Source organism: Mobula birostris, chromosome 9 (genome assembly GCF_030028105.1).
Source record: "Mobula birostris isolate sMobBir1 chromosome 9, sMobBir1.hap1, whole genome shotgun sequence".
Classification (NCBI taxonomy): Eukaryota; Metazoa; Chordata; class Chondrichthyes; order Myliobatiformes; family Myliobatidae; genus Mobula; species Mobula birostris.
The window spans coordinates 63,260,160-63,272,277 of NC_092378.1; positions in this window are offsets into that span (position 1 = coordinate 63,260,160).

A 12,118-nucleotide genomic window follows, 5' to 3' on the forward strand; every position below is an offset into this window, starting at 1 on the left:
AAATAAATAAGCAAACACTACAGCATAGTACAGGCCTTTCTGCCCACGATGTTCTGCCAACGTTTTAATGTATTCTAAGTTCTACAGTATCTAACCCTTCATTCTGATATAGCCCTCCACTTTTCTATCATCCTTGTATTGATCTATGAGTCTCTTAAATGTCCCTAATGCCTCCACCATCACCCCTGGCAGTGCCTTCCACACACTCACTACTCTGTGGGTAAAAAAAAATTATCTCTGACATCCTCCTAGATTTTCCTCCATTCACCTTAAAATTATGACTCTTGTACAGTATTAGCTATTTGTGCCCTGGGAAGAAAGTCTCTGACTAACCACTCAATCTATGCCTCTTACCATCTTGTACACCTCTAACTAGTCACCTTTCATCCTCCTTTGCTCCAAAGAGAAAAGCTCTAACTCACTCAACCTCTCCTCAAAGCACAGGTCACAGGTGTTTGATAGGGGAACCTGGATCCAAGATTAAAAATGAGACTATAAAGATTTAGTACTAAATCTAAAAATGAACCATGATCCTGTTCAATAGCAGAGATCTGAGACCATTATGGTGCACTGTATTTCTGCTCCTGTTTCTAATGTTTACAACTTTATATAGATTTATTTCAGTTCCACATCCTAAAAATACACAGTAGTAAGGAAATTATCATTGAACATAGAACAGTACAGCACAGTACAGGCCCTTTGGCCCACAATGTTGTGCTGACCTTTTAACCTACTCTAAGATCAATCTAACCCTTCCCTCTACCATAGCCATCCATTTATCTATCTGAATCTTATTCATTATAAATGATTTTGTTACATCCACAGAGCAATATCTGAAAAATCCTTCACTGAGAAAAATCTATATATTTTCTATTAGTAATTATTGTTTTGCTTTCTTTCATCATCCCTTCGTATATAAAAAGTATGCACATTTCCTTTCCTTTCTGAGGTCAGCTCTATCTAATATGAAGTTGTGTTTGGTAATAGTGGTTAACGTCTAGTAAAGACATAAAGTTTACTTTGAAGATGTGTTTTAAAGCACTTGAAAGAAAGCAAGATTATGCAAAAAAAAAACCCACAACAGTATTCTCCAAATTGACAATTGTACTGGGATCACTGGAATAGCTAGGTTTCCAGGTTTTCACCTTCCAAAACTATAGGTTCAGAAAAAAATATCACTTGCAAAGCAGATAATAGCAGTATGGTAAAAATAAAGATATTTGTAAGCACAAGGATAATTTTAGATTTAAAAACAACACAAACTGCTTTGGTCAGGAAGCATCTGTGGAGGGAAGTGGATAATGTGTTATGTGGTTAAGTTGTTGAGTTCCTCCAGCAGTTTGCTTTTTGCATCGGATTCCAGCGTCTGCAGTGCCCTGTGTCTCGATAATTTTAGGTACATGCTTAAACTTTTTGCAGAATAGAATCCATAAAAAATTGAATTGTTTTACCCTCAGCATCTGTTGGAGCCCTAAGAATCCTTGGCCGGTTGGATTTAATTTTTGGATTGATTTAGCTTCAGCTTGATCAATTAGTTGACTTTCACAACAGCTCATAATTCAGGTCTTTTCATTTCAAGTTCCTTTGTAAACTAAAAATATTTTAATTATCAGGAGAAAATACGACACAGCAAACAGAATCTGAACTGACATTGATAGAACATAGATGGTGCAATTTCTGCTTGGATGGATATTTTGATGCTTGATGTTTAACAACTACCAAATAAATGCTGAAATGCCCAGAAAGTAATACTTGGGAGACAGAGAGATTATGCCTCTGCATTAAATGATAGGACAGATGAGCTTGTGGAGCAGACATTATGAGCCAAATGGCCTAATTCTGTTCTTGTGTCCTCTATTACAGAGATATTATGAAATGTAGCCACAGGAAATAGTGTATATGTAGTACAATAAATAGGATGTATTGGCAAATGTATCAATTAATACCAAAGTTCCCTCTAATATTTTTACAGCTGAGTGGACCAACCATTACTTTGAGCAGGAAATTTTTACATGGCCTGAAAACCACATGACATTTTAAGTGTTTTATTTGTAATATGCCTACTATGATGAATATTTAGACTGAAAATTCACACACTTTTAAATTTAATTATTAATGAAATACAGTACAACAAAGAAAATTTTTCACGTTTCGTAAACTTTTTCTAATTGCGTTCAATTCCGGCTCTGTGCACAGAAACATTTGAATTATTATGAGGACCTGCACCGCATAGTTTAGAGGGGACAGTGCTTTGAACTAATACTAATAGTAAGTCTGTTCATTGAGCGAGATCATACATTATTTGATTGATACAGCAGGATTTTACCAAGTGATATTCCGCTATATGGCACCTCTAAGACTAAAAGGTATTAAGGAAACAACAATTTAATTCAGCATTTAGTTGCTGTTCAAGCTGAATTATGGTGCTTATTTTCTGTCAATTGCAAATACCTGTCTTTTTCTCAGGATTATTGAGGTAATCCTTGCAGGTGGTTTTAGAAAAGACATCAACTCTGCTGACACTGCAGTGCAGTAATTGCATTGTGGCAGGTGCCATCTTTTCAAAGTTCAAAGTAAATTTATTATCAAATATGCATATGTCTCCATATACTACCCTGAGATTCATTTTCAGGCGCATAATTTCATTCATTTGCATCGGGTGCTTATTATTTATACCTCAACTGAAATACTAAAAGATCTGAACAGGGTCACATAGCTGTCCGAGAGAGCTTGTTGCTACGTTTCCTCAATTACGATAACAGTTATACTCCATTGGTTCGAAACTGCTCTGAGTCATACTGAGACCAAGACACATTTCCTAAAGATTATTTTAGAAAAGGCATCAGTTAGAGCTATTTTCAAGAACATTATTAAATCTCTCTTTAGTAAAGACATGATCTCTGCAATAGTTCAGATAAAAACAAAGAAAGTGCTGCAAGCAAGCTTTATTTTGGTTGAATCTTGATTTAAAGACTATTTTAGGTCTCCTTTGGTACTGGTGTAGTTAAGGCTGCTGGATAAGCAGCCAGACTTCTGGACTACTAATGCAGAAATGAGTTTGAATCCCCCCCATGACAGCTGGGGTATCAAACAAATCTGGAATTAAAACTAAGATAGATAGGTAACAGCAACCATAAGATTACCACACTCTCAAAAAAAATCAGTGAAGGAATTCTGCTAACATTTCTACGACTAGCCTACCAATAGCTAATCTTCATCTAATTTAATTCATTCCACAGTATGAAGAACCAGCTGACAGTACTTGGTACAGCAAAAAGCACCGTGACACAGATTTATTCCAGCTGTAGTACATTGTGCTCCAGAACTATTGTAGCTGTAGCCAATGCTGGCATTGAGCCAAAAATGTGGAAAACATTGCCCAGGTATGTCCTGTTCACAAAAGGCAGGACAAATCTAATCCAGCAGATCACTCTCAGTCACCATGGGCATGCTATGCTGGGGCTGGAATGTCTGGCGACACTTGTGGGCTACCCCTAGTGTATCCTTAGGTCGTGTTGGTTGTTAACACAAACAACTGTATGTTTCGATGTAAATATGATAAATAAATCTGAATTATCAACAACATGATGGAAGCTGTATTCACTCACCAAGAACCTGCTCATCAATGCTCAGTTTGGGTTTTGCCAGGAACACTCCGCTCTAGATCTAATCACAGCTTTAAACCAAGGAGCTGAATTCTGGAGATGAGCAATCAGAATCACATTTATTATTAAAGTCAAAGTAAGCTTATTATCAAAGTACATATACATCACCATATACAACCCTGAGATTCATTTTCTAGCAGGCATTCACAGTAAAATAAAGAAATACAATAAAATTTATGAAAAACTATGGATAAACAAAGATTGACAAACAACCAATGTGCAAAAGAAGACAAGTTGAGCAAATTGAAAGAAATAAGTAAACAAATAATACTGAGAATATGAGTTGCAAGGTCTTTGAAAGTGTGTGATCATTCAGAGTTAAGGTGAGTGAAGCTATCCAGGCTGGCTTAAGAGCCTAATGGTTGTAGGGTACTAACTGTTCCAGAATCTGGTGATGTTGGACTTCTTGCCCAATGGTAGTGGCAAGGAGAGAGCATGGTCTGGATCGTGGGGCCCATGATGATGAATGTTGCTTTCTTATGACAACACTCCCTGTAGATGAGCTCCATGATGAGAAAGGCTTTAGCTGAGATAGTCTGGGCCATATCCACCACATTTTGTAGACTTTTCCATTCTTGGGCATTGGTGCTTCCTTACCAGACCACGATGCAACCAGTCAGGATACTGTGCATCTATAGAAGTTCGTCAAAGTTTTAGATGACATGCCAGATCTACATAAACATCTAAAAAAGTAGAGTCAATATCATGTCTTTTCTGTGATAGCACTGTGATATGACAACACAAAGCAATTTAAAGTTAGTGACCTTCTCCGCCTCTCATGCCCCTATGAAGGCTGGTTCATGAATCTTTGCCTTCTTCCTCCTGTAGTCGATAAGCAGTTCTTTGGTTTTGCAGACATTGAGTGAAAGTTTGTAGTTGTGGCACCACTCTTCCCCCTTCCTTTTCAGTCCTGATGAGGGGTCTTGGGCTGAACCTTTGACTGTTTTTTATCATCTCCATAAATGCTGCCTGACCAGCTGAGTTCCAATAAATAAATAAATAGTGCAAAAAGAGAGAGAAATAGCAAGGTAGTGTTAATAGATTCACGGACCATTCAGATGTCAGAAGAAGCTGCACCTAAAACATTGAGTGTGGGTCTTCAGGTTTCTGTACCTTCTCCCTGGTGGTAGTAATGGATAGAGTGACTGCACTTGACATCATCCCACACTTGACTGAGTGTGGCATTGAGATATCATGGTGTAACAGAAATCAAAGGTCATCATAAGGAAAATGCTCTGTCCGTCATCATTACTTGGCACAAGATGGTTGTGGCTGTCAGAGGTTTGTCTGCCCAGCCCCAGGACATGACTACATGTGTTCCTCAAGATTCTGCCCCTAGTGCGAACATCTTTGTCTGCTTCATCAATAATCTCCTTTCCATAAGATATAGGAACAGTGTCAGGCCATTTGGTGCATTTAGTCTGCTCCACTATTCAATCATGGCTGATTTTTCGTATCTCAACCCTGTTCCCCCTTCTGTCAGATGGACAGAGATGGGATGTTTGTTGACAGGTGCACATTATTCAAACTTACTTCCAACTCCCCTGCAAATAAAACAGCCCATTCCTACATTCAGGCAAGTAACATTTGTGCCACAAAAGTGCCAAGATATTGACCATCTCCAGTGTGACAGAATCAAATCATGTAGTCTTAGATTCAATAGCCAAGCCCTTCACCATTTGTATTCTGGGAGCCACCATTGATCATAAATTGAAATGGACCAGCCATGAGTGGCAACACTTGCACGCTGCCCCAGCATATCCTTAGGGTGTATTGGTTGTTAATGTAAACAACGATGTACATGTGATAAATAAATGAACGTGAACTTGGGTATCCTGTGGCAAATGTCTTATCTACTAATACCCCAAGTCCTTTGATAATGTTGATAATGGATAACGAAGCTGACCATCTGCAAAATTTGGGAAGTGGGAGGGAACTGGTGTACCCAAGGTGACCATAGGAGAACATGCAAACTCCATACAGACAGCACTCAAAGTCAGGATTGAAGCTGGATGGCTAAGTTTGTAAGGAAGTGGCTCTACCAGTTGTGTCACTGCTCAAAAGCAGAGACTACTTGTGGATTATTTTACAAAGGACACTGGCCATATTAAATAAGTCCTTAAATAAACCACAAGGAGCATAATCTCCTTTTGTAAAATAGTTTATTAGGAGACCAAATGAGATCATTGTAAAATAGCAGTGACCAAAGTCTGGGCAACTTGGCAGTCTATACTGCTTCTTTGTATAGCAATCCCATCAACGTCATTACCCTGCTCATTCCCAATAGGTTTGCAAGTTTTTCCCTCTCAATCGCTATTACAGAATCTTCCTTCTGGTCTATACTGAGTTCTACAACTTCCGATGACTTGAACTGCCTGTCTCCATCTGTCATCTGACATTAGCTCAGCTTGTTTATTTATTATGGGATTTGGGAACATCACCAATCTGACCTGCTGGGCATGTCTCTTGCTCTGCATTTTGTAACTCCAATGTTCTTTTGTCCATGTGTTCACGCTGTAACTGCTCTCATTCACTCGTTGACCAGATAATCTTGTTTACAGCTTAAGCCCATGGTCACCCCGGTCTCCTTTCCAGTTCAAGTGAAGAAGGGTCTTTAACTGTCATGTTAACTCTGCTTCTGTCCCTACAGATGCAGTCTGACCTGCTAAGAGATTCAAGAATTTTGTGTTTTTATTTTAGATGACCAGCATCTGCAGTTTTTATTTTTGATTTTCCCTTTTAAAAGCCTTGATTGATACCCATTTTAAATCTTAAATCACAGATCAAGTAATACACTTAGAGGTATACATACACAGGGTATAATTGCCATGAAAACTAACTTTGCAGCAGCAACAGCGAAGTATAATACAAACACAAGTTACATTTGCAATACAACTCTCTGTGTGTGAACGTATTCTTCACATCCCTATTGCACCTTTATGCTAAAGTTCTATTTAAAACAGTATCAAGATAATTCACTATACATGAAACGGTTTTTATTTTACATTCCCTTTGTCTCTTTATTGCAGGGGTTCCCAACCTGGAGTTCATGATCCCATCCATGGAGTCCATGGCATAAAAAGTTTGGGAGCCCCTGATTTATAGTAAAGCTACATAAAAGGCAGTGTATAATATTTTTCCATCACATTCCTATGCTAAAGTTTTATAAAAGACAGCAGTAGTAATTATTCATTGTACATATGAGAACTTTTGTTCATATTTCCTCCGTACAGAAGGCCCAATATCTATGAGACCGAGTCCACTGGAGGTTGGAGGTCCAGAAGCCTGTCCTGGGATTGGAGTCTGTGTGAATGTGTTTGTGTGTGGGTGGGAGGGAGGGAGGTAAGGGGCTTGCTTTGCTGTTGCTCTGCTTTCATTAATTGTGTGTTCTGTGAACATGGTGAGATTGCAATGTCGGAATGTGTGGTGACACTTGTGGGCTGCCTCCAGCACTTCCTTGGGTTGTGCTGGTTGTTAAGGCAAATGATGCATTTCACTGTGTGTTTCAATGTACATGTGATAAGTACATGAATCTGAACACTAAAGTTTTATAAAAGATAGCTGCGTGTAATGATAATTCATGATACATAAGATTGTTTTCCCTCATATTCCCTCTGTACCTTTATACTAAGGTCACATAGGGGCCATGGACAATTCTGATTTGATGAAGAATGGACGTGAAAGTACAGAGGAACATCTAGAGAAATTTCTGAAACGCCCATTCGCTGCTGTCATTACTGTGCAATCATGAATCTTTCGGAGGGTAGGCCTCAAAATCCCCGGCTTTGCCCGCTTTTGGCTACCGAGAAGTAGGTCGAATCGTTCCGACAGAGATGGCGCTCATGCTCGGTGTCAGAGAGCTGATCAGAGCTCGAAGTCTTCAGATGACTCAGAGTCCGATTGTGGTCAGCATGGCAGGGAGAGTTTTTCCTCCTTCTCCCGTCTGCGTGAGATGTGGGACATTTGAGAAACTTTGAACTTTACTGTGCTCATGGACTTCTTCATCAAGTTATGGTATTGTTACACTGTTTGTAACTATATGTTATAATTATGTGGTTTTGTCAGTTTTTTCAGTCTTGGTTTGTCCTGTGTTTTGTGGATATCACACCGGAGGAAATAATGTGTCATAAAAGAGGACTACGTGTCTTCATAATCATATCATATCATAAAAAGCAGCAGAGTTTAATGATATTTCATATGTATAAGATTTTTCCATCATATTCCCTTTGAATATTCCAAAATTATTTTTAAAAACTGCAGTGTATACTGACAACTTACAATACATATGAGAATACCTTTCCTCAAATTCCCCCTGTATTTTTATATTAATGATACAAAAGTCAGCATAGAAAGACAATATTTTTCTCTCGCATTCCATCTATAGTAGTACTGATATTCTCCTAAGAATATTCCCTTAATGGACAATATCTGTGCGTGACTTTGTTTAATGTGGGGAGGCTGATACACAGGCAGCCACTACATGGTCCTTGGGGTCCAGGTCCAGTGTCAAATAATATAAAATGACTGGGACCGTTCATGGCTGCAGCTTCCTTCACCTTCACTGCTGTTGTGCTGTGTCATCATCTTCCCCCAGCTCCACCGCAGAGGTCTTGGTTGGATTGATTTTTGCTCGAACCTCCTCCTTAACTTTACCACCATGGGTGAACCTGCCAGGAGCTGAACACCAGACAGCATCGATCTCGGGATCTCAGGAGCTCACAAGCCTCTCCACCATGACAAGGTGACGATCCTCAGAGAAGACTCCCTCTCTGTCTTATATCAAAGTGATATAAAATGCTGCAGAGAATGGCAATATTCTTTCCTCATATTCCCTCTGTACCCTTAGATGAAGGTGATTATAAAGGGCAGCAAAGTATACAGTGGCATGCAAAGTTTGGGCACCCCTGGTCAAAATTTCTGTTACTGTGAATAGCAAAGCGAGTAAAAGATGACCTGATTTCCAAAAGGCATAAAGTTAAAGATGGCATATTTCCTTAGTATTTTAAGCAAGACTACTTTTTTTATTTCTATCTTTTACAGCTTCAAAATAACAAAAAAAGGAAAAGGGCCTGAAGCAAAAGTTTGGGCACCCTGCATGGTCAGTACTTAGTAACACCCCCTTTGGCAAGTAGCACAGCTTGTAAACACCTTCTGTAGCCAGCTAAGAGTCTTTCAATTCTTGTTTGGGGGATTTTCACCCATTCTTCCTTGCAAAAGGCTTCTAGTTCTGTGAGATTCTTGGGCCGTCTTGCATGCACTGCTCTTTTGAGGTCTATCCACAGATTTTCGATGATGTTTAGGTTGGGGGACTGCGAGAGCCATGGCAAAAACTTCAGCTTGCGCCTCTTGAGGTAGACCATTGTGGATTTTGAGGTGTGTTTAGGATCATTATCCTGTTGTAGAAGCCATCCTCTTTTCATCTTCAGCTTTTTTTTTAAACAGATGGTGTGATGTTTGCTTCCAGAATTTGCTGGTATTTAATTGAATTCATTCTTCCCTCTACCAGCAAAATGTTCCCCGTGCCACTGGCTGCAACACAAGCCCAAAGCATGATCAATCAATCCCATGCTTAACAGCTGGAGAGGTGCTCTTTTCATGAAATTCTGCAACCTTTTTTCTCCAAACATACCTTTGCTCATTGCAGCCAAAAAGTTCTATTTTAACTTCATCAGTCCACAGGACTTGTTTCCAAAACGCATCAGGCTTTAGATGTTCCTTTGCAAACTTCTAATGCTGAATTTTGTGGTGAGGACGCAGGAAAGGATCTCTTCTTATGACTCTTCCATGAAGGTCATATTTGTGCAGGTGTCGCTGCACAGTAGAACAGTGCACCACCACTCCAGAGCCTGCTAAATCTTCCTGAAGGTCTTTTGTAGTCAAATGGGGGTTTTTGATTTGCCTTTCTAGCAATCCTACGAGCAGTTCTCTCGGGAAGTTTTCTTGGTTTTCCAGACCTCAACTTGACCTCCACCGTTCCTGTTAATTGCCATTTCTTAATTACATTTTGAACTGAGGAAACAGCTACCTGAAAACGCTTTGCTTCTTCTTATAGCCTTCTCCTGCTTTGTGAGCATCATTCATTATAATTTTCAGTGCTAGGCAGCTGCCTAGAGGATCCCATGGCTGCTGATTGTTGGGACAAGGTTTCTTCCTCTTCTCCTCCTTCTATTTCCGGCTGTCTAGACGCATCTCGGCGTATTACAGCCCTCCGCAGGATGTATAATTAATTATAGAACTCAAGGAACTCAAATTCTCAAATATAACCTAGTCTCACGTATAAACTGAATAACAGACTCTTCAATCAGATGTTGATTCTGTTGCTGGCCAAACAAAGATTTACTAGAAAACCAAAATACACTTAAGCCAGATAGCCTCTTCAACAACATGCTTCTTTCAATTTTGTATCAATTACAGCTCAGCAAAACATGCTGGACTGTCTCTGGACTACCACAGTCACATAATCCAGTAGGATGTTTTCCCATTATCTTTAGATAATAGTTTAACCCACAATGCCCCAACCTAAGTCTTGTTAATTTCACCATATCTCTACGACTTAAAAGGTAACAGTCTGAGACCTTTATAACTAGTGGGTGACTAGAAAAATAATGCCTGCCCCTTAATTCATTTTTCCAATCCTCCTGCCACTTCTTCTCTATACCTTTTTTAATCCTACTTCTCAATTCTGCTCTGCCTAGGAGAACTCTAATTTGTACTTGCCTGCTCTGTAAGGAAGACTTTGCAATGCCATCCACAATTACATTTTCCTCCACCCCAGCATGCCCAGGTATCCATGAAAATCTAACTGCACAACCCATCTTCCCTACTCTAAACAACACTAAGAGAATCTCAATAACTATGTCAGGACGAGCTTTTGATTTATTCCCTTTTATAGCCTCTAAGGCAGCAGCAGAATCCGAACAGATGATAACCCTACGTGGTCGAGAGTCTTCTATCCACCATAAGGCCCAGAGGATTGCTAATAATTCTGTTGCAAAGACAGAAACACCATCTGAAACCCGGTGACCAATTTTAACTCCAAGTTGAGACACATACATCCCAAATCCTGCCCTACTGCTCTCTGGGTCCACTGAGCCATCAGTAAAAATCTTCAAATAAGATCCCCATTTATTACTTAAATATTCATTTATGATCAATACTGATGAAATTGCACCACTTCCTTGAAGCTGAAAAAGGAGGAATAGGTCTACTTCTGGTACTGGAAAGAGCCAAAAAGGGACGGGTGGCAAGCAAATTTGGCCAACTATGTCTTCCTCAGTCAGTTTCAATTTCACAGCCCAGTTATTAACCAAATATAAAAATAGGTATCTTTTAATTTTACTCTGGCACTCTGACTTCCCCTGCAAAAGACACTTTGATGGACAGCTGTGATTGAATCCATTTAGTTTTGCCCAATACTGCAGGCCCAACTGAATTGTCTTAAATGCAGAGGCACTTCTCCCATCTCCACACATAATGCCGGGACTGATGTTGTTCTAAAAGCTCCCCAACGGAATCTAAGTGCTTTGGACTGCACAGTGCCTAGTTTTCCAAGAACTGCCGTAGCAGCAGAACCATAAGCAATACAACCATAATCTATAACTGATCTAATCATAGCTAGCTATATTAAGTACATAGTTTCCTGCCCTGCTCCCCAGTCGCATCCAGCAATACTTCTCATAACATTTAAACGTTTTTCACACTTTCCAATTGTTTTATCTATATGAACTCTCCAAGTAAGTCTTTCATCGAACCAGACACCTAAAAACTTGAATATCTTGACTTTTTCTAGTAGAGAATCATATAGACACAATTCACAATCAGGAATCTTTCTTCTAAAGCCAAAAATCATATATTTGGACTTAGAAGCAGAAATCCTGAAAATTAGCCCAGTTTTCAACTGATCTTAAAGCCTTTTGTACCTGCCTTAATATATACTTGATGTTTCTTTCTCTTTTCCAGATTGCACCATCATCTGCAAACAATGAATTGCCAAATCCTGTCCCTACCTGATCAAAGATATCATTTATCATGACATTAAAAAGAACTGGACTAATGACACTTCCTTGAGGGGTACCATTACCTATTTTAACTGACTTGGAGCTTGTTCCACCTATTCTTACTCGAATTGTCCTTTCCTTAAAGAAATCTTTGATCCAATTAAACATTCTACCTCTAATTCCTACATCATAGAGTTTAATTAATAAGCCATCCTTCCATAGTGGGACAAGGTTTGGGGAGTCAGGGTATTTATAAAGCTTTGAAATTTGCATCACCTGGCCTTTCTTAACAATGACTGTGCACAAGCCATAGCCCTAACAAGCTAATTAAGGTCTGAGCCTTTGGTAAAAGTTATCTGAGAGCTCAAAGCAGGATCCTCTTTTGAGTCAATATGGGTGGAAGTCAGGAACAGGAAGGGAGCAGTTACTCTATTGGGGGTATTCTATAGGCCCCCT